The 22,989-nt window shown below is 43.0% G+C and overlaps 1 protein-coding gene across 9 annotated transcripts in view; it reads right to left on the reverse strand.

The window, feature by feature from the left end:
- Pak3 (p21 (RAC1) activated kinase 3) overlaps positions 1-22,989 on the reverse strand; it is a 266,141-nt gene that overhangs the window by 114,040 nt on the left and 129,112 nt on the right. For 2 of the 9 annotated variants that reach the window (XM_074063027.1, XM_074063029.1), the window contains exons 1-3: positions 11,439-11,726; positions 10,199-10,300; positions 4,715-4,861 (exon numbers count right to left, since the gene is read on the reverse strand). The exons of 1 other annotated variant lie outside the window; for it this stretch is intronic. The gene's annotated coding sequence lies outside the window, so the exon portion shown is untranslated. Of the gene's footprint in view, positions 1-4,714; positions 4,862-10,198; positions 10,301-11,438; positions 11,727-22,989 lie in introns of those variants that run through there. 6 more of the 9 variants (XM_074063035.1, XM_074063036.1, XM_074063028.1 and 3 more) reach the window with 6 other exon arrangements.

Genomic DNA, 22,989 nt, shown 5'->3' on the forward strand with positions numbered 1-22,989 from the left:
TGGAATTTTGGCATTAAGGAAAAGAGACACTAGACCTGTACTGGTAACATACTGCTGCCCATCTACCCCTGCGAGTTTCTTTCTTCTTGTGGTTATTGTTGTTATGTTTTGACTTTTCTGAGACAGGGCCTCACTAAGTTGCACAGGCTGGCCTTCAATTCTCTATGTAGCCCAGACAAGGCTTGAATTTATAACCTTGCTTTAGCCTCCCATGTGCTGAGATTCCCTTTTAGTTTCTTAATTGAATTTCATAAGTAGCTGCCCTCAACCTAACTTTCTGACAGCAAGAATTCCAAACAGGTAATATGAAGTCATTTCTGCTATTCTAGAAATTCTCAGTCTAATGCTTAGAGGCAGTTGAGTGATGTTCCAGAATGTAAGCTCTTCCCTTGACATGCAGGACTAGCATCAAGTGGTGGCTTGGACATGTTTAGCACTCACTTTTGCTCTAGGAAGACTCCAGTGGGGGAAGCCAGCACTGGACAGGCTGCTACACGGTGGTGTCATGTTTCTAAATCTCTCATTGAACACAGCTCTAGCACCAGGTTCCTGATCCACCGCCTCACTCCTGAGTATGTGGTTCTTTTCACCCTCTTGCAGGGAAATCTACAGTCTGTCTGGAGTGCAAGGAACTTCCTTCAGCTTTTCTTTACCCACGCCTACAGGGAAATCTCCTCTGGTAACTTGTTAGTAACAGCTGTTGAAATTTCAGCGAGGTCTACACACACTCACACTTGAAATGTATTTTATCATCCAGCTAGCTCATTAATCTTTTCTTTCCCCTTCTTGAATGTCATGTTCAAGGAATAACAGAATATTAAGCAACCTGGACAGATTAGAGGTGCCTGGGGGAAAGCAATGTGTGTAATCAACATACACATAAAACCAGACACTTGCATTTTTTGCACAGGAAACCATAAAGAGTGCATTAGGAAACAGTCTTCCCTTCCCCTCTACCTAGAAGAGAAGTGAGGTGACAAGTTAAGCCATAAACTTCTAGAAAATAAATACATCATCTAATTCCCACCACTGTTGGATGGGAAAAGGAAACCATGAAGAAAGAGAAGAAAACTTGACCTATGGGTTTGAGCTTTGTCCTTTTAATACTAGACATAAATTATGCTCCTTTCTGCTCTGGAAGGATATACTTCCCACTGGCACCCTAGATGAGACCAGCATTCTTTCTTTGGCCACTGGTTGCCAGAAAACCTTTTTCCCTGAATGAGACTACTAATAACAAATAGGAAAAGAAAGAGTGACAACTACAATTATGAACTGTTACCTGCAGTGGAGTATGTCACAGTGTATATGTCCTCAAGAAAGTGGATAACTGCAGCGATGTGTGTGGGGTCATGTGTAAGACTATCAGGAATTATGATTGAGTGTGCATGTGACAGTGCAGGTCACTGTCTGCATGTGTGAGTCAATCTGAATAGATATGGGTCAAGGTGGTTATCTTGGAGAGGGCATGTAGGTCAGTGTCAATGTCAACATGCCTATGTGACAGTATGAGTAAGAGTGCATGGCAGTTTACAGGAGAGTATGTGACTGTACCACATGTGGGTCAGTGTAAGTTAAGTGTATCAACACAAGTGAGAATATGGCAGGGTGAATATATAATGTGCATATCGGTAATTGCCTGCAATGGGTGGTATCAGTCATTGCCTTTTTGTAAGCACATGTATGTATCCATATGAATTTACTTTTACAACGTGAATTGTGTTTGCCAGTGCAAATGTAGGCCAGTGACTGTGAATGTCACTACATGTACACTGGGAAGAATGTGTGTAGCAATGTCAATCAGGGTGTGTCAGTATAAGAATAGGAGTGAAATTTGTACAAATTGTGAGTGTGTGGTAAGTGTGATTCTGCTGGTGGGAAAATGTGTGATGACTTGAGTGGTTGTTGGCATGAAGAGTATGTAAATATGAGTGTACATGAGTGCAAGGGAGTGGGATTATGTTACGTGTGCTTGGGTATGAGCAGGGATATATAATCCTAAGTGTGTGGTTGTGAATGTGAGAATATCTGAAAAGACAAGAGTATAAGTATGTGAGCATGGCTGTGTGGTGTGACTTTTCAATGTAATTTTGTATGACTAACGAATGTGAATGAGCACTTGTACATGTCAGTGTGTGTGTCAGTGTGAGTACATCTGTGTGTAAGTAATCATGTATGAGTGTGAGAGGGAAGAATGATGGCTGTCAGTGAAACTGGCTGTGTTTATGGAAAGAAGTGTGTGGATGGTTATATTTCAGGACGTGTGCCTGATAACTTGGTGTAGAATGTGATTATAGAGTATATGAGTGTTACTGTGTGTCAAAATGTGTACTTCTACATGTGAACATGATAGGGGAAGGGGAGTGGCTTTAACGTTGGGTATATGAGTGCATGAATGTGTAACTTTGAGTATAACAATGCAAGAAAGTATAAAAGTTCAAGGAAACTTAAGAGTGGAAGTGGGCAAGATAGCATTTATGGTGTGAGCATATATATAAACACGAATAAATGAGCATATGTACACACCTGTGTGTGATTATGAGTTGTGTTTGTGATTGTGAGGAGGAAATGGCGACAATGAGTGCAAGTGTTGGAGTGTATGAAAGTGAGTATGTGTACGGCTGTGAATGGGAGTTTGACTATAGGCAATGGGAAAGTGAAGATGTGTGGATGCATACTGTGTATGTGATTGTATGTAGGCACTTTACTGAGGAAGGGTGATTATGTCACCTGTGTGAATGTGACTGCAGAGGTATGTGAGTATGTCAGAATGTAAGAAAGAGCATAATGTATGAGTAGGTGAGACCATCAGGACGGGATGTGTGGGGAAGTACAAGCGTGCATCAGTTTGATAATGTAAATGCATGAATGTAAGTATGTGCCAATGTGAATGTGCCTGTAGGTAGCTCGTTTTTAAACATGACTATATGTGAGAGTGAAGGGACAAGAGTGATCATCACTGTGTATTAGTGGAAAGAGTAAGGAGACCAGGGGATAAATGTGGCTACATGAAAATACACAAGTGTGATTGTGACAGTGTGCACATGTGTGTATGTGCACTGAATAGTACCAAAATAACTTGAGAGGCTGCAAAATACTACAGGAAGTATCTTCCCTCCCAAAGTCACAGTGTATCTGCAGTTACAGGTAGGTTACTTACCCCCTCTCAACCTCTATCTCAGCAATGATAACAATACCTAACTTGAGCTAGTATCACCCGTAGATTCAAAAACAAAAACAACAACTATTACAGAAAATACCTACCTTGCAGGGTTACTGTAGGAGCAAGTAGTGTCATGTGACTAAAGTGCCTAGCACAGAGCTGGCAACAGTAGACACTCAATAAATAAAAGTTATCATTGTAGCTGTCATAGAACACCCAGGGGACATCCCAGGGATTGCTTCTTACTTTAGTCAGTCCTAGTTACCTTCTGTCTGTCAAGGTCTATACAGGATCCCCTACCAGAACATCTCTAGAAAGTCAAATGCATCAGTATCGGCAAGGGTGTAATTTCATACCTCCAATTCCATGGCCGAAACTCTGGAGCTTCCCTTTCATGAGCAGGCGTCACAGAAACACCTGCCACTGAGCTGCAGTTTTACCCTGTCTAATAGGCCCAGGATATTCTCAGCATAAAAGAGAATTGGATTGCATATTATTCCTTGTTTATCTTCTTGGATTTTTTTTGGAGGGGTTGATTGCTTTTGACTTGAGCACCAGGAGAGATGCCTAAGTAGCTGGCAAAGAGACAGACAAAGAACCTGACAGAGAAACCGGGATAGTGAGCTACAAACAGGTAGCTAGACTGCGGGATGTAGAAGGCCAGATGGAGAAGCTGAAAGAGGAGGCTGCAATGATAACCCAGGAGGCAGACAAAGAAACAGACAGATGATCAGAGAGGCAGATGGAGAAGCCTGAAAGAAGTGCAGAGGAAGGGAAAGAGGAAGGATTTGCAAAGCTACTGAGGAACTGTCAGGCACTTGTAAGGGAGACTAGAGACCTGTAAGAATAGTCCCTGCCACCGAAGAGCTTACAGTCCAGTGGACCTGTCCAGATGAATAGTTCAAAAACCATTCAAGAATCATTTAAGGCAGGAGCAAAGCAACGGCTATATGGTGTGCCACACACACTTGTGTTGTTGGCAAGCTGGAGGAGGAAATATGCCCTTACCACCTAGTTGGGCAGGAGGGCAGAGAGAAGGTTCAGGAAGGTTTAAGCTAAGCCTGCCAGGCCTAGATGTAGGGGAATGTGGGGTGGGAGTATGCTTTGAATAGGAAGATAAAATTAAGGTTATAGGGCAGTAGAAATCAGAGGAACTGATTGGCAGATTTGTGACATGTGGCTAAAATGCCACTTAGATACCAGGAACGGAGAAAAAGAAATGACAGTTTGCTGGGAAGCATTTTCTATGTCACGCTGAAGCTCTTAGATGGTGCTTGACATTTACAAAGGACTTGGCAGTGATTGTTATGTTGTTCCTCCTTCTCACCTCAAAATGTAGGTCAAGCCTGTCACTCTCATATTAGAAAAGGGGGAACCAGGAGACCAAGGGCGGTTATGCTAAATGAAACTCCCCAGAAAGTAGAGGTCATGTCCGGAAGCCTATTTGGTGAGGCCTGGGCAGGGTCGCTGATATGGTGAGCTCGGATGGCAAGGTAGCATTTATCTGGATTTCAAGATCCCTGACTCCCTGCCCTGTAATCCATTACTCACCTCACAGGGCCACTGCAGCAGGACCTCAGAACAGGTGGGCGCTGCTCATGAGAAAGGCCAGGCTGGCTTCAGCTCCTCTGGACTCAGTGCTGGGCACACCAGCTGCCACAAGATGCAAGGATTCAGCCACTCTTTCTTGGGGGAAACCTGCCAAGAGAAGCATTGTGGGGGAGAGGGAACCTCTTTCTCCACCTGCTAATACTCCCTTGTCCAACTCCCTAGACATTTCACAATACACACACACACACACACACACACACACACACACAGAGTACAGTGAATTTCAGGTAAAAAAAAAACCCTTAAGAATGCTAGAGAATCAGAAAGATAAGAAATGTAAAAAGACGTTCCATAGAAATTCAGAAAGGGCACTGAACTGGGAGTTAGGAGAAGGGAGTTACAAGTTAAGAATTGCTGTCTGTCACCTCACCACTCTGAGCCTCCTTGCTATCAAGTGGAAAAGACTTGCCCTAGTCACCTTGGGCAAACATTGGGAGGGTTAAATCAAATAAGACAGATGTGAAATAGTTATCTAATTTTCATAATTATGGATAAATTTGTATAACTATAGGAGGTGACAAAGTGCAGTACACAGTAGGAAACAAGTGATGGCCAATGTAGGTTGGTTCGGAGCATATCTGAGCTCCTATGACCTGGCACTGCTTTCACTTCCTTTTATCCCTTAACTCCAGGTCTCCACCTCCATTTCCATTCTCATTGCCACCAATCTCTTTCAGTGGAGTAGGGGAGAAGGTCTGTCTCCAAGGCAACAGCATTCTGAGTTCCCTAATATCGCACAGCTGCCAAGAGTCTCAACCTCTGATCTAGTTGGAATTTTCTGCTACCTTTCCCCTATCTCCATCACAGGGATGTTTCCCACAGTCCATTGGATTTCTTGGGTGAATATGTACTGTTGTTGTGGTGGTGACAATTTACCCTATACTCACAGAGGTTTCCATACCTAGCCATGAAGGAAACAGGGTCTTTTTTGGTCCCTTTCTCTTTTTTTTTAATAGTTTGATGCTGGGAATCAAACCCAGAGCCTCATGCACGCTAAATGTTCAATCACTGAGCTACCTCTTCAACCCCTCCATTTTCTGCCTTTCCCCACAATCACTTGAGCCTCTCAAGAGAGAGGATTAGCTTTCCTTTGCAGGACTCCAAGTTCTGCAACCCCTATTTGTTTTCCCCTTCTACTTCCTTCAATGGTGTTTATCCTCGAAGAAAAGCAGCAACCATAAGCTAATTCCCACTAGAGTCTGATCCAGGCTAGCATCCATTTTTATTAGAGGATACGAGAATGCACAGAGTTCTAATCTAAAGAGATGGACAGATGGATATCTAAAGGTGGAGATAGCAAAATCAAAGCTTTAGGGAGCCAAGAAAAGTCCTATGATCTCCAGTTCCCCTTCTTAAGTAAAAAAGACCACACCATACCCTGGGTCTGCCTCTTGCCCTGAAAGAGACTCCAGAGCAATGTCCCTGACATTCCTTGTGTACATCCCACATGCACACTCCAAGCAGACTTTCCAAATCCCTCCCACTGCACCACTGAATAGTGTACCGCCCTCTCCCTCTCTGCATGAGCTCACTCTGCAAAGGGGGGGGGGGGCGGTTTGAGGAATAAGGGATGCCAAAGTTCCAGAAGAGGACAGGGCTTGAGGACACAGGAATGGTCTCATGAAGACCTGTCTTAGGCTAGGGATATAGTTCAATAGCTCAGGATTTGCCTAGCATGGGCAAGGCCTCAGCACTACAAAAACCAAACAAAATAAACAAGCTCCCTGCCCATCCCTGGGACTGAGGGCTGGCTGGAGAGGCAGCATCCACTTATGGGGGTGGGGAACAGTGCTAGAGGAGATAGGGAAAGGGTATCCACCAGCCTGTACTAACCAAGAGAACCTCCATGTTATCCAGCAAGATCAAAAATTTTCCTTCAGCCTATCTCCACCTTCCCCCACCTGCCCCATTTGGAACACCAAATAGTAACTCCATGGCAGTTTACTTTGAACCCACCAGCTGAGGGGCTTGAGCCAGGACAAAGCCTCTGTCAGGACACAATGCTCACCAAGTGGCTACAGTCCTCTAGCCTGCTGGGGATGTTCTGTGTTGAGTGTGATGGAGGAGGTTCCTGTATGTGAGCAAATGCTGGGTCATGTATATGTGCTGCTCCCTGTACCATGTTGTATTGTGCATATGCATGTGCTGTCTTATTTATGCTATGTTGTATGTATATTGAGTCCATATTGTGTAGGGTGTGTGTGTGGTGTCGTTTATATCATGTTGTGACATGTCAGATATCATGTCAGTATGCTATTACACATGCACTACATGTCCGCATTGTGTTGCATGTGTATTGCATCTCTACCATGCATGTGTATGTGCCATGTGTCTAATTTGCATTGTGTCATATGTCATATATCATGCTGTGTGTCTGTGCTGAGTTGTGTTTTGTGCCTATATTATATTGTGTGTCTGTACTGCCTTGTTGTGCACCTACAGCTCAGCTTCCTGATGGAGACTGAGGTTGGAATTGGTGCACACATCTTGTACACACCTGCCCTCCCCTCTTGCCTTGTTGCATTCCAGCTTCCTGCCAGAATCCCTGTCTGGGTGTTAGGGCTGCCATCTTGGGGAAGAAGGTCAAGGGAAGCTGTGGAGAACTATTCTCTCTATCACAGAGCCCTCTTATGGCAAGTGCCTTGTCCAGTACTGAAGATTTCTAGGAAAAGGGTTTTGGACCTTTTTCAGGACCAAAGAAGGAAAGGGCACTGGAATGGAGGAGGGAAATGATGCCCCCCCCAAACCCATGCATGCTGGAGAGGGACTTGTAGCAAGGGGCAGTTGCCTGAGTTTCTCCTTCAGGCTGGCTGGAAGGACTGGAGTCCTTCTCTCTGCAGGGAGTAACAGCACCTAAAGGTACTAGCGCTCCAGGATGGCAATGAGGAGCTTGGCAATGGTGTCTCCCAACGAGGTCACTAGAGGGCACTCTTGTGCTATTAGTGATAGTGTCCCTAGGATGCAGAATTCCAAACAGTCCATGGGCTCAGATGGAAATGGGGGAGAAAGGCATAAAGGAAGAAAATATACACCCACAGCCAGGCCCTTCCTTCACCTTTACCCCAAGCTCTTCCTGTTTTGACACTAAATTAGGGAGTAAGAGCCACCAGTGAATACCAGTTGCCCACCCATCCCCCTGGGGTCTGCCTATAAGATCACCACCTAGAGTTTTTCAGGGACTTTGTAATAGATCCCTAGCAGATTTACTACTTGTACTTATCTTTTCCCCATTAACATGAAAAGAAGTAAAGCCACACTGCTGAAAGAAATGAAATGTGTGTAGTGGTTGGGTGGCTGTTTGTTTTGTGTTGTTTTCCCCCAGACTGGAGGGTATGCAAGAAGGAGTGTGATATAGAAGGGGTATTTTTTTTGGTGGGGGAGGACTGTACTTTAGTGACTGTCTCCACTACCAATAATAAATGGACCCATTTCCTAAAATGTCACAAACATCTTAGAGAGAACATCTAGTCCAAATCCATCATTTGAAAGACAAGGACAGTGAGGATCAGAGAGGAGTATACACACTCAGACCGAACGCCTGATTTACGATTCCCAAAGTTCATTCTACCTCAGCTTCTGGTCCTCCAGCCCCTAAAAAACTTCCTTCTCTAAATCCAGCCCCCTCCCACTTCACAGGAAAATGGTTGGCCTCCCCCTTAATTATGCGGATCCAGGGCTGGCCTACTCATCTCAGAATCAGGCTTCTCTGCGACCATATCTTTGGAATGATTTTTCTCTCCCCACCAGTAAATTGTTAATTTCTCCTCAGTTTTCAAGGTCCACTTCCCCCATTTTGCTTCCCACCCCCAGACCCAGCTATAGCTGCACAATTTTGCCCCCTTCATTGCATCCCCTGGGTGCAGCACAGATTGCCCCCAACCTGGAGATAACTGACTGAATGTGCAAATCAGACACGGATCTATTGCATTGATTAACATTTCCAATTTAACTCCCAGTTAGGCTGTGTATTAGTGACTGGAGTAATCACTCTTATGTAAATGCAAATGCCTTCCAATGCGGTGGAGCGCGGTAGGAAGCCACGCATTTCTGGGAAGAAATAGGAACAGACTGCTGAACCTGGAGGTTCATTTGGGTCTTTGGTGCCCTTAAACCAGATTTTAAATGTACGGTTGTTAGTTGATCTGAGGCTCCAGCTTCACACCTGAAATGGAGGACTTGGGTCCTGTGTATCGCTGCGCGCATTTTTCCGCCCCCTGCTGGAAAAGCAGTGTAGTGCGGAGTTGGCCAGCGAGTCCACCGGGCCCGGCCCTGCAGAGGAAAATGACTAGCTTCCAGCAGGTGGTGGTGGTGCAGGTGTGCAGCTGAGGTTTAAGTTGCGCTCCAGATGCCTAGGCAGCTGTACTTACCTTCCAGGGTAGAGGTTTTCCGCTGTTCCTTGTGCACACAAGGTCACAGGGCCCCTGGGAAGGAGGACTTTTTTTTTTTAAATCAGTTCCTCAAGCCTAGACCTAACCCAACCATGTAAAAACAAAGTCCTGTGTGGGCCAGGTTCATAGGCTCCCCACTCTTCTTAGGGGCCCTGGCCCCACAGTCCCCTCTCCTTACCCAAAAGGAAAGAGTGGGTTGTTGAGGCTGCTGCTTTTCAAGATTTTTCTCCTTCCCTTTGGCCAAAGCTACTGGCTTCTGAAGGAGGGTTAGGCAGGTGGGAATTTATTGATTCCCTAAAGTAGCAAGAAGGCCCTAATTCTTGGCTGAGATGTAGGGGCCTCAGTTACCCCAACTTTCCATCTTTCAAGGGAAATCAGCTTTGGGACCCTGGAAAGAAGATGGCTTTTCTTCTTACATCTATCTCTCCATGGCCTTGCTCCTACCTACCCCATCTGAGGTTTAGATCTGATGTTTTTTGCCTTGATCACCTCTTTGACCTCGTACTTAGTCTTGACCTTCTAATAACAGAGTCTCTCCATCTCTGCAGTTAGCCCATTCACTACCCACTCTCCTCCAAGGCCTCAACAAACCTGTTTGCTCTATACTCCATTTCCACCTCTGACCAGAAAAAATCTGCAACCTGTGGGAATGGTCAGCTAGTCAGAACACCCACTGGATGTTGTGGCCCCTTACCTGGACTCTTACTGCAAGACCAACTCATCTGTTAGGAGGCTCAAAGGATCTGCTCCTCCACATACCCCACATCTGCCTGGGCTTAGAATTATAGGCTACCAGTTTTAACCCAGCACACCTCCCAGTTTTTTCCCATTTAGCATCTTGTATGGGAATGGAGGGTATATTTGTATCCATAAAGAGGCTTACATGGCTCTCTTCCCAAGTCCCAACCTATTAATCATCCATTATCACATTAAGCCTCTTCACCCAAAGGTGCCCCTGATTGGAAGCCTCAAGTGCCAAATCACAGATCTTGCCCAATTATCATTTTTCAAATGGCCCAGTGAAAACCGCACTGACCTTTATACCTTGCTCATCCCAGAACAGGGCCACAGTGTTGTCACCAACAGGAATGGATCTCCTTCTGTTCCAACACCTCAGACAGTTGGCCTGGATTTGAGTCTGCAAAACCATGGGGGGAGCAAGACTAACATGGCTAAAAGCTTCCTTCCTGAAAGCTGCTTTTTTAAAAAAAAAAAAAATGAAGAAAGAAAAACTAGCACTGCAACCACCCCCATCATGCTTCCCAAAGCCAAGCCACTCACCCTTCTCTCCTTCGCTTCTACACACCATATAGCCCAGAACCCTCAAGTCCAGAATTTGGAACTGGATTCTGGAATGTGGGACCAAAAAAACCAAGAAAACCAAATGGGGCCTCTGGGTCTATCCTTGCCAGAACCATCTGCACTCCAAACCCCTACCCCACCCCTCAAACAACCACCTAAGGAAAGAAAACCTGCCAGAGCGAGAATCTAAAATGTTCAGTTCACCCAGAAGTGTGGTAGTCATGTTGCTAGAGCCAGGTGGAAAACTGAGGGCAGTGCCCCCTGCCAGCTGAGGGGGACAGAGAATGGGGGAGACAGCAGACCCAATGACCCCAGTCCCCAGACAAAGACCAGGGCCAACAGAAGGACTCCAGGCTTTCTAAGGACCTTATTGCATCATTCCAATTCCCACAGGAAAAGAAAAGAGTCCTGCTGTTATTGCCATCCCCTCAACAAAAAGGGGAGGGGGATAAAGAAAAAAATTCAAAAGGTGGGGTAGGCTCCCATTTAAGAAAATCGTCACTTTTTCTGTTTGCTCGTGTGGGGATGTTCTGCTGTGGACTTGGTCAGACCGACACACCCCCTCCCCTTCTCTTGGGGGCTGCTGTCACAGCTACTGTGGCTGGTTAGGGGGGTGCGGGTACAGGAAGGTGGTGTAAGACTTACAGTCTGACGTAGCTTTCAGGGCGGATTTTTTGCCTCAAGCGGCCCAGGCCCCAGTAAGCAAGCCCAGGGCTTGGCCAAGTGTAGGAGCCCTGGCCCTCCGGGAATGGCCGGGACACACCCACTAGTCCGCCTTGGTGAACAGGGATCCAGCAAACTGCGCGCTGGGTCTCAGCGCTGGGGGAGGGGGAGCCACGTTGGAGACTCGAGGCTGGGGCGCCACGGGAGGGGGACCCGGAAAGCCAGAACATCTGCCCAGCAGACTCAAAGCAGTGCCCAGCCGCCACCCCCTCCCCCGAGCTAGCCCGGGTGCCAGAAGTCGCGGGATTTACCTGCCACGGGTCCAGCCACCCTGTCAAGACCTTTCCTCTACTTCCAAGCGCTCCGGCTGGCGGGGCTGGGGAGCCTCAGCCCCGCGGCCGCAGCCGCAGCCCCAGGCCCGGCCTGCTCCTTCTCGCTTTTCTCCCGCCCCCGCACGCTCGCTCCCGGAGGGGAAAAGCTGCGGCCCCGGGTTCAAGATTCCAGATGGTTTACTGTCACAGCCGCCCGCCAGCGATCGAGCTGGAGCCCTGGCTTGGCAACCGCTCCCTAGCCTTGTCTGCCATGACGTCACCCGGGCTCTGCACCGTACCTAGGCCAATCAGATGGTGAGCAGAAAACTAAAATCGCCCTGAGTGGGCTACTGGGGACCAATCTTTTGTTTCCAGGCAGGAAGCGCCCAGGAGGGGGGGAAAACTGAAGGGGAGGGAAAAAGGAGAGGGAAAGGGAAAGGAGATGGAAACTTCTACACTGTCAGGATTGTCTAGACGAAGGTGGGTCCATCAAGAGAGAAGCACCTGACAGGAGGGGAGGGAGGACTTTCATGTATCTTCCCTTCTTGCCCTCTGAGGAAGATTGGCTTTCAGATTGATTTTCAGGGAAGGACCTCCAACCACCGACAGAGACAGACTTTCTTGGGGAACACAGCTTGCATTTGGGACACCACCTGTCAGGCAAACAGGGTACAAGGAAACCTCAGAGAGGCAGATGTGGCTATGAAATTTCAAGAGATAGCAGTATAGATAGGGAAACTACTTTCTGCACATGAAACACGCATTTTAAAACACAACTTTATACTAAATAAAAATTATCCTGCTTTAAACTCAGTGTGTGTGTGTGTGTATTAATTTTCCTAAAATATGGTTCTCTCTGTCCACGCTTTCTCCTAAACCCATACATGATTTCTCTGGTCTTTAGGGGAAGGTTCAATTTTTTTTGCAGGTGTCCAAAGCCTTCTAAAATCTAATTCCAAAAATCATCTCTTGCAATTTCAATATCCCTACTCCTCAGGATTTGGCTAGATTATGTAAATTATGGTAAATCCCAGCAAGGAGACAATAAGCTGCTATAAAAAGTCTAATGCAAGATAAATACATCCAGATTATAATGATGTAAAATGTGCATCCAGAAAACAATCAGAACATAAAATTATAATGGTTGAGTTAAATTAGTAGAATTATGTGTAACTTTCCCTGTCTGCTTTCAAACTTGTTGTTTATAACATAAGGAGATCCTCAAATAGTTGAATGATCAAAATGGGTCATTACTCTTTCCAGTGCACTTTTATTCAATTTTCTCAACACTTTTTTTTCTCTAGAATGCCAACAAAATAAGTTTCAAGACCAAGAGTGAACATGTCTTTCCAGATACTTTTAGGAAAAGTCACACAACTTATCTCCAGATTCACCAGAGATAATTTCTCTGGCAGCTGGAAAGAAAATGGGATACCTCTTTTTGGAATAATTCATTTTGGATTTTGACAATTTGGGGAATTAAAAAAGAACAAAAATGACCGAATCTATGACAAAACAGGAAACAGGGAGGCAAAAACTAACTAACCACATAATCCAGACCATTTTTAAGGATGCATTTTATTTTTCTGAAGTAAAATGCATATTTATACATGAGAGTTACATGAACATTACCAAAAGTGGTAGAGCTGGAATTTGTGCTCTTACTAAGAATTAAACATGAACTGGTGGTTGTTAAAATACATACTTGCTTTAAAAAATAAAGATAGGTGGTTTGTTTTCTAATCAGGTATTTTATAATAGCTTTTTTTTTTTGTCCTAGTGGTTGTCTTCCACCACAAAAATACCCAACATTCTCACTCTTAAATCCTTGATTAATAGGTTGAAATCAGGATGGTTCTTCTACCAAGGATTTTACAGCTATCTTTTTAATTAACTCTGGAGTTTAAAAATACTAACCACATCACATTGATTTTTTTATACAAAATTGTAAAAGTAACCTAAATGGATGTCATTTGCTTAATGTTAACATCTCTGATTGGGAAAATGTATTTATTTGGGTTATTTAAACAAGAGCACTTTTCTTTTTAAGGAATAGGAAGTTGTAACTGGATTTTCCTGGCTAATGATTTAACTTGGGTCTTCTGGGCTATTGATTTAAATTGTAATTAAAAGGTATTTGATTTCACTCTAATCCTCTCATATACCTCAGCTATAACTCAGAGCTATTTATGCAGTCACCGCACATGGTTATTTAAACGTTTCATGTGTGTATTTCTTCTCTCCCTGGTGATTACAGAAACTAGCATGGGGCTGAAATCCTATTAGGTACTTGACAGTTGGAGCATTGTGATGTCATCCAAAGAGAACTGGATTTAGGACCCAAGCCCAGCACTAAAGATTTGGGACCTCCTATAAAAAAGGTGATAATCTATATTGTTCTTAATACCCCAAAGTAGTCTTTACTGCCAACCTGGTTTGTTCTTCAAGAATATAGGGCAATAGGGGCTTTCAGTGAAAGGATTCTACCCTGATATAGCTTAAAGATCTCCTCTGTGTAATTTTCCCACTCAACTCCCACCCTTCCCTGCTCCCTTGCTTGGGAGCTCCTTGATTTAAGGATACAACACTAACTTAATAACCACTTGGCATGAGTATCATACTTCTCAGATTACAAACCACTTTTGTAACTTCCCATTTAATCCTCACAACAACCACGACAGTTTTCCTTGTCAATTATTATGATCTGTATTTCATAGATGAGATAGTGGATGCCCAGGGCATTGAAGTTGCCTATGTCTGTGCCTCATAGACATAGTCTTAGAAACCAGCTCTCCTGCTCTAATTTCTGTGTTTTTTCTATCACCCTATATGGTAACTTGAGAGTATATGTGTGGGTTAGGGACGTTAAATGTTTTCTTCATATACAGATGGTCTCCAACTTAACAATGATGCAACTTGCAGTTTTTTGACTTTATGCTGCAAAAGCGATATGCATTCATTAGAGACTGTACTTCACATTTTGAATTTTGACTGGTGTTTCTACAATCCAACCAGCCTCTTGGTTCACATGAGAAGTGAGAGGCTCTGAGATTGGGCTTCTACCAATAAGAAGAAAGTAAAATGACTACCTTCAAATTGTTCCAGTTAAATCCTGAATAAAGGGAACTTGTTCACTTTCATATACCATTGATGGGAGTGAAAAAATGGCACATTTTTGAAGGAAATTTCAAAAAATTTGCCTATCAATATCCTCATAACAACATATGAAGACATGTTCAAGTATGTTCATTGCCGAATCTTATATAACAGTGAGCAATCATACATAAAGCAAAGCCTATATGTATAGTTTTTTTTAAAAATTACTTTGTGGTTTTTATGTAAAAAGCTGTACATATTTAATGACGACAACTCTATGACTTTGGGGATAGGGATACTCCTGTGAAACCATCACCACCATAAAAGTCACAGACATATCCATTGCCTCTCAAAGTTCTCTTCTGCTCCAATAAGGGAACTGTCAAGTAAATTACTGGTATGCACTTATTTTGGAATATTATGCATCAGCTAAAAAGAATCAAGTAGTTTCTTTTATAGTAAAGTAGAAGCACAGTGAAAAAACATCACCAAACAGTGTGACAACATGTATACTATTATTTTATTTTTATTTAAAAATTGTGTGTGTTTGTTAAGATTCCACCTCACGCCTGTTGTAAATTAGTACAACCACTATGGAAAACAGTATGGAGGCTCCTCAAAAAACTAAAAAACTAAAAATAGAACTGCCATGTGATCCAGTAACACCACTCCTAGGGAGATACCAGAAGAAATGTAAATAAGGTTACAACAAAGGCACTGCACTCCCATGTTTATTGCAGCATTGTTCACACTAGCTAAGCTATGGAAACAGCCAAGATGCCCCACTACTGATGAAGGAATATATATATATATATATATATATATACACATACACACACACACACACACACACACAAAATGGAGTTTTATTCAGCCATAAGGAAGAATGAAAACATGGTTTGAAGGTAAATGGATGCAATTGGAGAATATCGTGTTAAGTGAAGTAAGCCAGGTTCAGAAAGAGAAAGGCTGCATGTTTACTCTCATATGTGGGAGATAGACACAATACAAATACAAGCAGTATTATGAAAGACAAGTCACACTAAGGGGAGGTCGCTAAAGGGAGAGGGAAGGTAAAATATGGGTGATGTGCTTTCTATACAAGATTGAATAATGAACTTTTAAACCTGTTAAGATCACCATAAGAAGGGGACTAAGGTAGAAAGGAGAAAAATAAGAGGGGATGAACCAATTTGGGTTATAATAATATATACATGGAATGTCACAATGAAACTCCCTGCATGGCTATCTTTAAAAAAATGCCTTCGTTTTAAAAAGAAGAGAATAAAAAGCTAAAACAGGTCCTATCTGGGGATTGGTACCAGTGGGAGCAAGGAAGATACAAGGGAAGGGTGTAGGGGGATGAATGTAGTGGAAATACTATGTGCTCAGTCAGGTATGAAAATGGAAAAATGAGACCTGTTGAAACTGTTGCAGACATGGGGGCAGAAGGGATAAAGGAGAATGATGGAGAGGGTGAATTCAACTACGATATATTGTAAGAACTTTTGTAAATGTCACAATGTTCCCCAAGTACAACAATAATATGGTAATTTAAAAAAAATGTGTGTTTAAGCTGAAACTATACATACCAAACTGCTTCCAGGATGAGTGTGGGAATTAAAAGAAGAAAGGAAGATATGTGGGTATGTGTGCAGGGTAGGGGGAATTAAACTTTTTTTTTAGAGAGAGAGAGAGACAATCTCCAACTTAAAAATTTTTGGCTTTACGATGGTGCAAAAGCAATGTACAACCCATAGAAACCGCACTGTGAATTTTGAATCTGGATCTTTTCCTGGACCAGCAATATGCAGTAGGATACTTCTCTGGTGATGTTAGCAGAGGCCTCAAGCTGCTGTTCCCATCAACTATGCGATCTCAAGAGGAAACAACCCATTCTCTAGAGTGGTCTGTGCTGCTAAGTTGATGTTCAGAAGGTATATTTGATATATCTTCAACTTATGATATATCTTCAACCCACCTTATGATGGGTTTACAAGTGCAACCCCATCAAAAGTCAAAGAATATCTGTACTTCTGTATTGCTTGTATGCTTTTTAAAATAATAAACATATACTATATTTTGCTTATAAAACAGCATCAAGAATGGAAAATACAGGTTTGGGAAAGTTAAGACAACAAACAAGCAGATGAAAAAAGCACGCCAGCTATCCTGAAAGATGCATGACTGCCAGGCCATTGGTTCATGTGGAGCAACCAAGGGTGTAGTGTGCCAGGCTGAGCTGGAAAGGCATCAGATGCAGATCAATAAATGTATAGCCTACTGGGCAGAAACGGCCAGGATATCCTGGCTCCCTTTCTATACTATCTTAAATCCCACAACCAGAAATTGCTCCTAGCAGTGGACTCTGAGTCTTTGTGACTCTCAGGCTTCACATCTTTTTCAATAGCAGAGGCATTTTTTTTGGTGGTACTGGGTTTTGAACATAGGGCCTCACAACTGCTAGGCAGGCTCTCTACTGCTTGAGCCATTCCGCCAGCCCTATTTTTTGTGTTGGGTATTTTCCAGATAGGGTCTCTCAAACTATTTGCTAGAGTTGACTTTGAACCAAGATCCTCCTGAGCTCTGCCTCCTGAGTAACTAGGATTATAAGCATGAGACAAGGGCGCCCAGCAGCAGAGGCATTTTTTAACCACCACCACCAGTACCGCCCTGCTACTTGCTCAGCAACTGAAGTACAGGCATGTTAGCAGCACAGTCCCCACTCCTCCTTCACTGGGGGTCTGGTCACTACAACCTCCTACCATCACTGCAGCCTCACCCTTCTTAGCTACCTCCTTTCTGCCTCTCCACTGCCATTATTAGGGGCTCCAGCTCTCCTGTCGTAGGTAACATTGTGAGTTGCCTGGGAGGCAAAGAACAAGGAGCCTCTGAGATGCCAAGAGGTGTCATCCTAAGTCACTGAAAAAACAGAGGCTGGGGAAAGAGGGAAGCTCATGGATAGGAAATAACCATCCTCTTGGATCCACAGAGTTCTGGCTCAGAAATCAGGAGAGCCAGATTCTAGTCCAGCCTCTGGAGAGGAAACCTAAGTAAGATCCCAATTTCCCCAGGCGTTAGTTTTCTCCTGTGTCAAACTTGCCTTGCCTATCTCCCTGAACTGTTGTACGGATGTACGTGGCTAAAGGAACAAAAGTGGATTTAACAGATTTCTGACTATACACATCCTAATAGACTTGATGAGTCCCCATTTACAGTTGCTCCTTAAATGGTAGGTACTTGAGAATGCAGGGTCTGTCCTAACCTTTCTTCACTGTAATTAGCCTCCACAGGAGACCTACCTTGCAGAACCTAGGAGCTCTCTGAAGCCCACTGCCTCTTTCCAGCTCCCTTCCATGAGGGAGTTAGTGGAGAAAAAACAGAAGACAATTAAATCCAGGTGGCTCTGGATGACTTAATATGAGAATTACGAAGTTCCTTTCCTTTGACTTGGTTTTAATTAGCCCTGTTTCCACTATGGTCCTACATATCAAACCACATTATTTAATTGAGCTGATGTTTGACTTTTCTCCCAAGGGGATCACATTATACATTCCTTACCCACATACTCCCAACTGCCAGACTAAAGTCAAACTATACAATGAATTGAATTTAGAAAGTTGCTCTCCCCATTTTACTTGGAAAAAGGAGAAAGAGTGAGGTGTGAAAGAGAGAGAGAGAGAGAGACAGAGACAGAGAGAGAGAAGGAAAAAGTGAAGACAAAATGTAGGGAACAAAGAACCAAGGAGCAAAATAGAAAGCCAAGTCTTATTTTTTTTTTTTGGACCGGCTGGACTATGATGTCATGTTTTCCCAGCTCACCTGTGATTGGCTGCTCAGTTCAGCATCTGCTGAGAGCTAAAGGCTGATTATTTGCCAGAGATACAGACCTTTCAGGGAAGCTTTGAATCATTGCTGGTTGTCGTGACAACCTGGGCAGTGTCTGCTTCTGATAACCACATAATGAGGGTGTATGGAACAGAAGTGCCCCCATCCCCACTCCCAACCATTTGAATTGGTGAGCAATGGAACATTTCTCTCAGGAAGTGAAGGGGAAAAAAATCACCAATAGGCAAATAGTGACATCCCCTCTGATAATATATGTTAGCCAAATCCTAGAGACAGTGTCTTTCCTTAGGAGTTCCTTACCTAATAAAACCAGGTCCTTACTTAACCCAGGTGGCGAAAGGGAGTGATATCTCTGCAACCCTCCAGTAAAGTTAAACAGAGGAGGCATGAGTGAAATGCCAAACTGGTTAATGGTTAAAGCAATGCACATTACCTGTCTTCAAAGAGCATAGCGTGGGCATTTGTCCAGGGGCAATGAAAGAGACTTGTCAAAGATGGCAGGCATGGCCAAACCCAGTCATCAAAACCAGACACAAAGAGAGCTTGGGGGTGGGGGATGGGTTGTGTGCTTTTCTGCCTGCTATTTTCACTTCCCTGGGGGCAAACACCCCATTCTACATTATCTTGGTACTCCAGATGGTCTTGAAAGGGAAACTCAGGCTGCATTTTTGTAATGCATTATTCCTAGGAAACATTTACTGAGCATCTACAATGTGCAAGGCGGTGCTACAGAGGCTACACAGATGAACAAACTTGGACCATCTCCTCAAGGAACTTGGATTCTAGTTGGGGAGTGAAGATACACACTGAGGCAACAGACACAAAACAGATGTAGTATGTCCAAAGCTCTTGACTTCAGTGAGTGGAGAATCACGCCCAGACTGCCACATGACAGACTTAACCCATCTTTCCAGGTTCTCCTCTTGTCACTCTTCCCTTATACCAAAATGTCAACCTAACCAAACTATTCTGTTTCCCTTATATTCCTTGTCTTTTGTACCTCTACACTTTTCCTCCTGCTCTTCCCTTTGCCTGCCATAACTTTCTCCTCTCTCTACCTGGTGATATTTAATTTACACATCCAGACTCCAATGGTATCTTGATGAACAAACTGATCCCATATTTATAATCCTATAAATATCTGTACCTGGTATACATGGATGGTGATTAGTTCACTAACATCATTACTGTATCAAAGGCTCAAATTCACAGACATATAAAAGTACACTGGGCCAAATAATTCTGGATTGTTCATGGAAGAATATAAAGTCAGACTAGTTTTGAAACGTCTTATTTAAAGAATCAACACAAACCTCTACTCCCATTAAACATTTTTTATGGCTTTTCAAAGTTTGGCAGAGCATAGGGCTTACAAGAAATTGCAAAAATAGTACAGAGCCACATGTATCCCTTACCTAACAGTTCCATAATATTTTTGATACACTGTGTATTGTTTAAACTTGCAAATTGGCATTGCATATTAATAACTCAAATACAGACCACATTCAGATTCCTCTGGTCTTTATGTTTTCTCCCATGAAATATTTTATGACCTCAGCTGAAAAGTAGCAAAACTATTAATAGATGATATGAATGAACTTTTCTGTCAGGCCTACCCCCTTTTGAAAAGGGTCAAAATGTGAAAGAGTCCAAACTTGTCTGGGATTGAAAGAATGAAAATTAATGTGGATTAAGAATTAGCAGCCCTGACATTAATCAGGGTGGAAGGACAGACAGAAAAAGCCAACTGCAAAATTTACAGAAAGCACTGTTTCTTCTAAGGTCACATGGCAGCTGTCAAATGCCACAAGGAACCCCTCCCCCCTTTAGTGACTACTACTTTCCTACCACTGTTGCCCAGACCAGCTTTGCTACTGACATTTATTTCCAGGGATAGATATCCAATAGCTAAACCACCCAATAAATCTGATTGTGTCAGACTACAGTCTTGGCTCTGGGAGTCTTTCTTTGGCTAATTACACTTCAACAAAATAAATGACAAGATAAGCAAATTAAGGCTATCAGAAGTCCCCTTGAATTATCAGAAGTTAGCCATGCTTGCTTGAATCTATCTACAGGCACATGATGTCACTAAAACTATGTGACTTACAGGCAGATGCCTAATAAATTCTCAGTGCATTGACATGGTATTGTCCTATATCAAATTTGTTAGAATGGTGCTAGATATGGGGACAGAAGTCCAGAGGGACATTATTATATACAAATTAAATATCCAGACTCTGTGATTAATCACTGTATTCAAATCCCAGGTTCATTATTTTATAGTTTTAGGACCTTGGGCAACTAACCCCTCTGAATCTCAGTTTCCTCATCTGTGAAATGGGGACCATAATTTCAAAGATTAAATACAAATTAAATGCCCCTCAAGAGGGAACATGTTAGAGCAGTGGTTCTTAACTTTGTTGCACACTGAAATTGCCTGGAGACCCTCATAAAATGCTGGTACCTAGCCCCTACCCCTAAATATTCTGATTTAATTTTATAGCATGAATCTGGGCATCTGGGTTTTAAAAAATCTTAGGTTCTATTCTTCTCCTACTCTAATGTGTAGCAAAGTTTGGGAAGCATAGCATTAGATATTTCATTCCTTAAGGACTATCTTCTCCAACAGATATGTGGGAAATCTCTCCAAATCTCAGAGTGTCTGAATTTCACAGGGCTAGGAAGTAGAATTGGGGAATTTTCTCAGGGGTGGGAATTTAAATTCACTTAGAGTCCATAACGAAATGAATATTTGGATAAAATCCGAGCTGTTATGCACCTCTCCTTTTTCCCTCTTCCCAAACATAACTTAGTCACACTTCAAATTAAGTGATCTCAAGTGTGAATCATAGAACAAAGTTAATATGCGTGTGCAGCATTGACTGGCCATCATAGACATATTTAATGAATGCAGATCTCAATGTACTATTGTTCCATATAATTAAGTACCTGTTGCACCTCGTAATCAATTCTTATTTTGCCATAATGGAAGAAACTCTTAAGGCCAATGTTCTCTGGTGTTCACTTGATAAGGTTACTTGTGGAGGAGGGCCATTCAAAACAGTTTGTGCCTTTCCCATTTTTTAATCATCCAAGAGAATACATTCTCTACTCAGTAAAAATAATACGTATGAACTAACTGGTAAATTTTAAAGGTTAGTTAGACAGAAATTTAAAATATGTTCGTGATGATTTTTAAACATAGTTCACCATCCCCCTCCACCCTCCACACTCATCTTTCATTCCTGATGCTAATACGGGAAATTTAATGAATTCTGACATGCTAGGCTAAAGTTTACTGCCAAAAAGGAAAGAGGGCAGGTTGCTAGGCAAATTAATACTACAAACATAAAAAAGTGACAGCCTGCTAGGGGAGTATGCTAACACATAGTTTTTAAGCGCCACTCTAAGTGCACTTTGCATTCAAATGACCAATATGCTAATTACAGTCCTTATCTGTTTGTTCTAAGCCTTAAGAGTCTCAGCAACTTGGCTCACAGACCCCAGCCAACAGTTTGACTGCAGGTTTTTAGAAATAATAACATGGCATTTCTTTAAACATATTTTCAAGTCCAAGCTTCTTACAAATCAAGATTGGCCTTTCCCCCTTTCAGGGAATTAGTGAGGCTTAACTGTGTTCATTATGGTGCCTTCCCCCCCACAAACCCCTGCAAACAAAGGCTCTGACGATGACTGGAGCACAGCCTGTTGGGGCAGATTTCCATGGTAATTTGCGGGTCTCTTTTTGAAAGACATGGGGCGTCTTTGTAAATGGGATTGGTAGATGGCAGGGGGTAGAAAGGGTGTACTTTCTCACTAATCTTGGGATTGTCTTTGACCCTTTTTAATTTTCACCACCCTTGTAGAGCCAGAAAGCACTCTTAACCCAGCGTTTTGTAATTTAAAGCAAACACTCCCTAATTGTGTTCTTGAGAGAGAGGTAGAGAGACAGCGCACCATTCTCCCTATACTCCAGTTGAAATATCAGAACTACACTGGGATTGAGGGGCTGAGGATTTATCACTCCCCCCAGGCTCTATTTGAATTTGCCTGGAGAGTGGGTGATGGGACCTATACTCTTCTCCTTATACCATCCAGCCTTCAAATTCCCTACTTTTCTTTCTTAGACTTTTAGGAAAATCTAAACTATTTAGAATCCTACAAAAAGCAGCCTCAAAAATGAATTTATTATTTTACTATATTCCACTTTTTATTAAAAAGCATTCTCTCCCTCTTTCCCATACACACACACACACACACACACGCACACACACAAATACACAAACACGCTGACAGCAGTCTTCTCTCTACAGCTTAAGACAATGAATGATCTGAGGATAAGATAGGTTTATTCTTTTTTAAAAATTATGAAATTACTCTTAATGTGCTTTTTCCCTTACTGTGTTCCATTCTTTCTTCCAGAGAGGTCTTTTGGGTACTAAGAGGTCAAAGAAACTAGAGTTCCTTTCCCTTTCCTTTCCTTCCTGGGCCTAGGAAGAAGACAGTCTGATTGACTTTTTTCTGTATAGTATTAGAAGTTTCCTTTATTGTTTCTTTCTGGCATCTGTGTATTTTAGGAGGATGCTCTGGAGTGGCAAGAATT

Source organism: Castor canadensis, chromosome X (assembly GCF_047511655.1).
Source record: "Castor canadensis chromosome X, mCasCan1.hap1v2, whole genome shotgun sequence".
Lineage (NCBI taxonomy): Eukaryota > Metazoa > Chordata > Mammalia > Rodentia > Castoridae > Castor > Castor canadensis.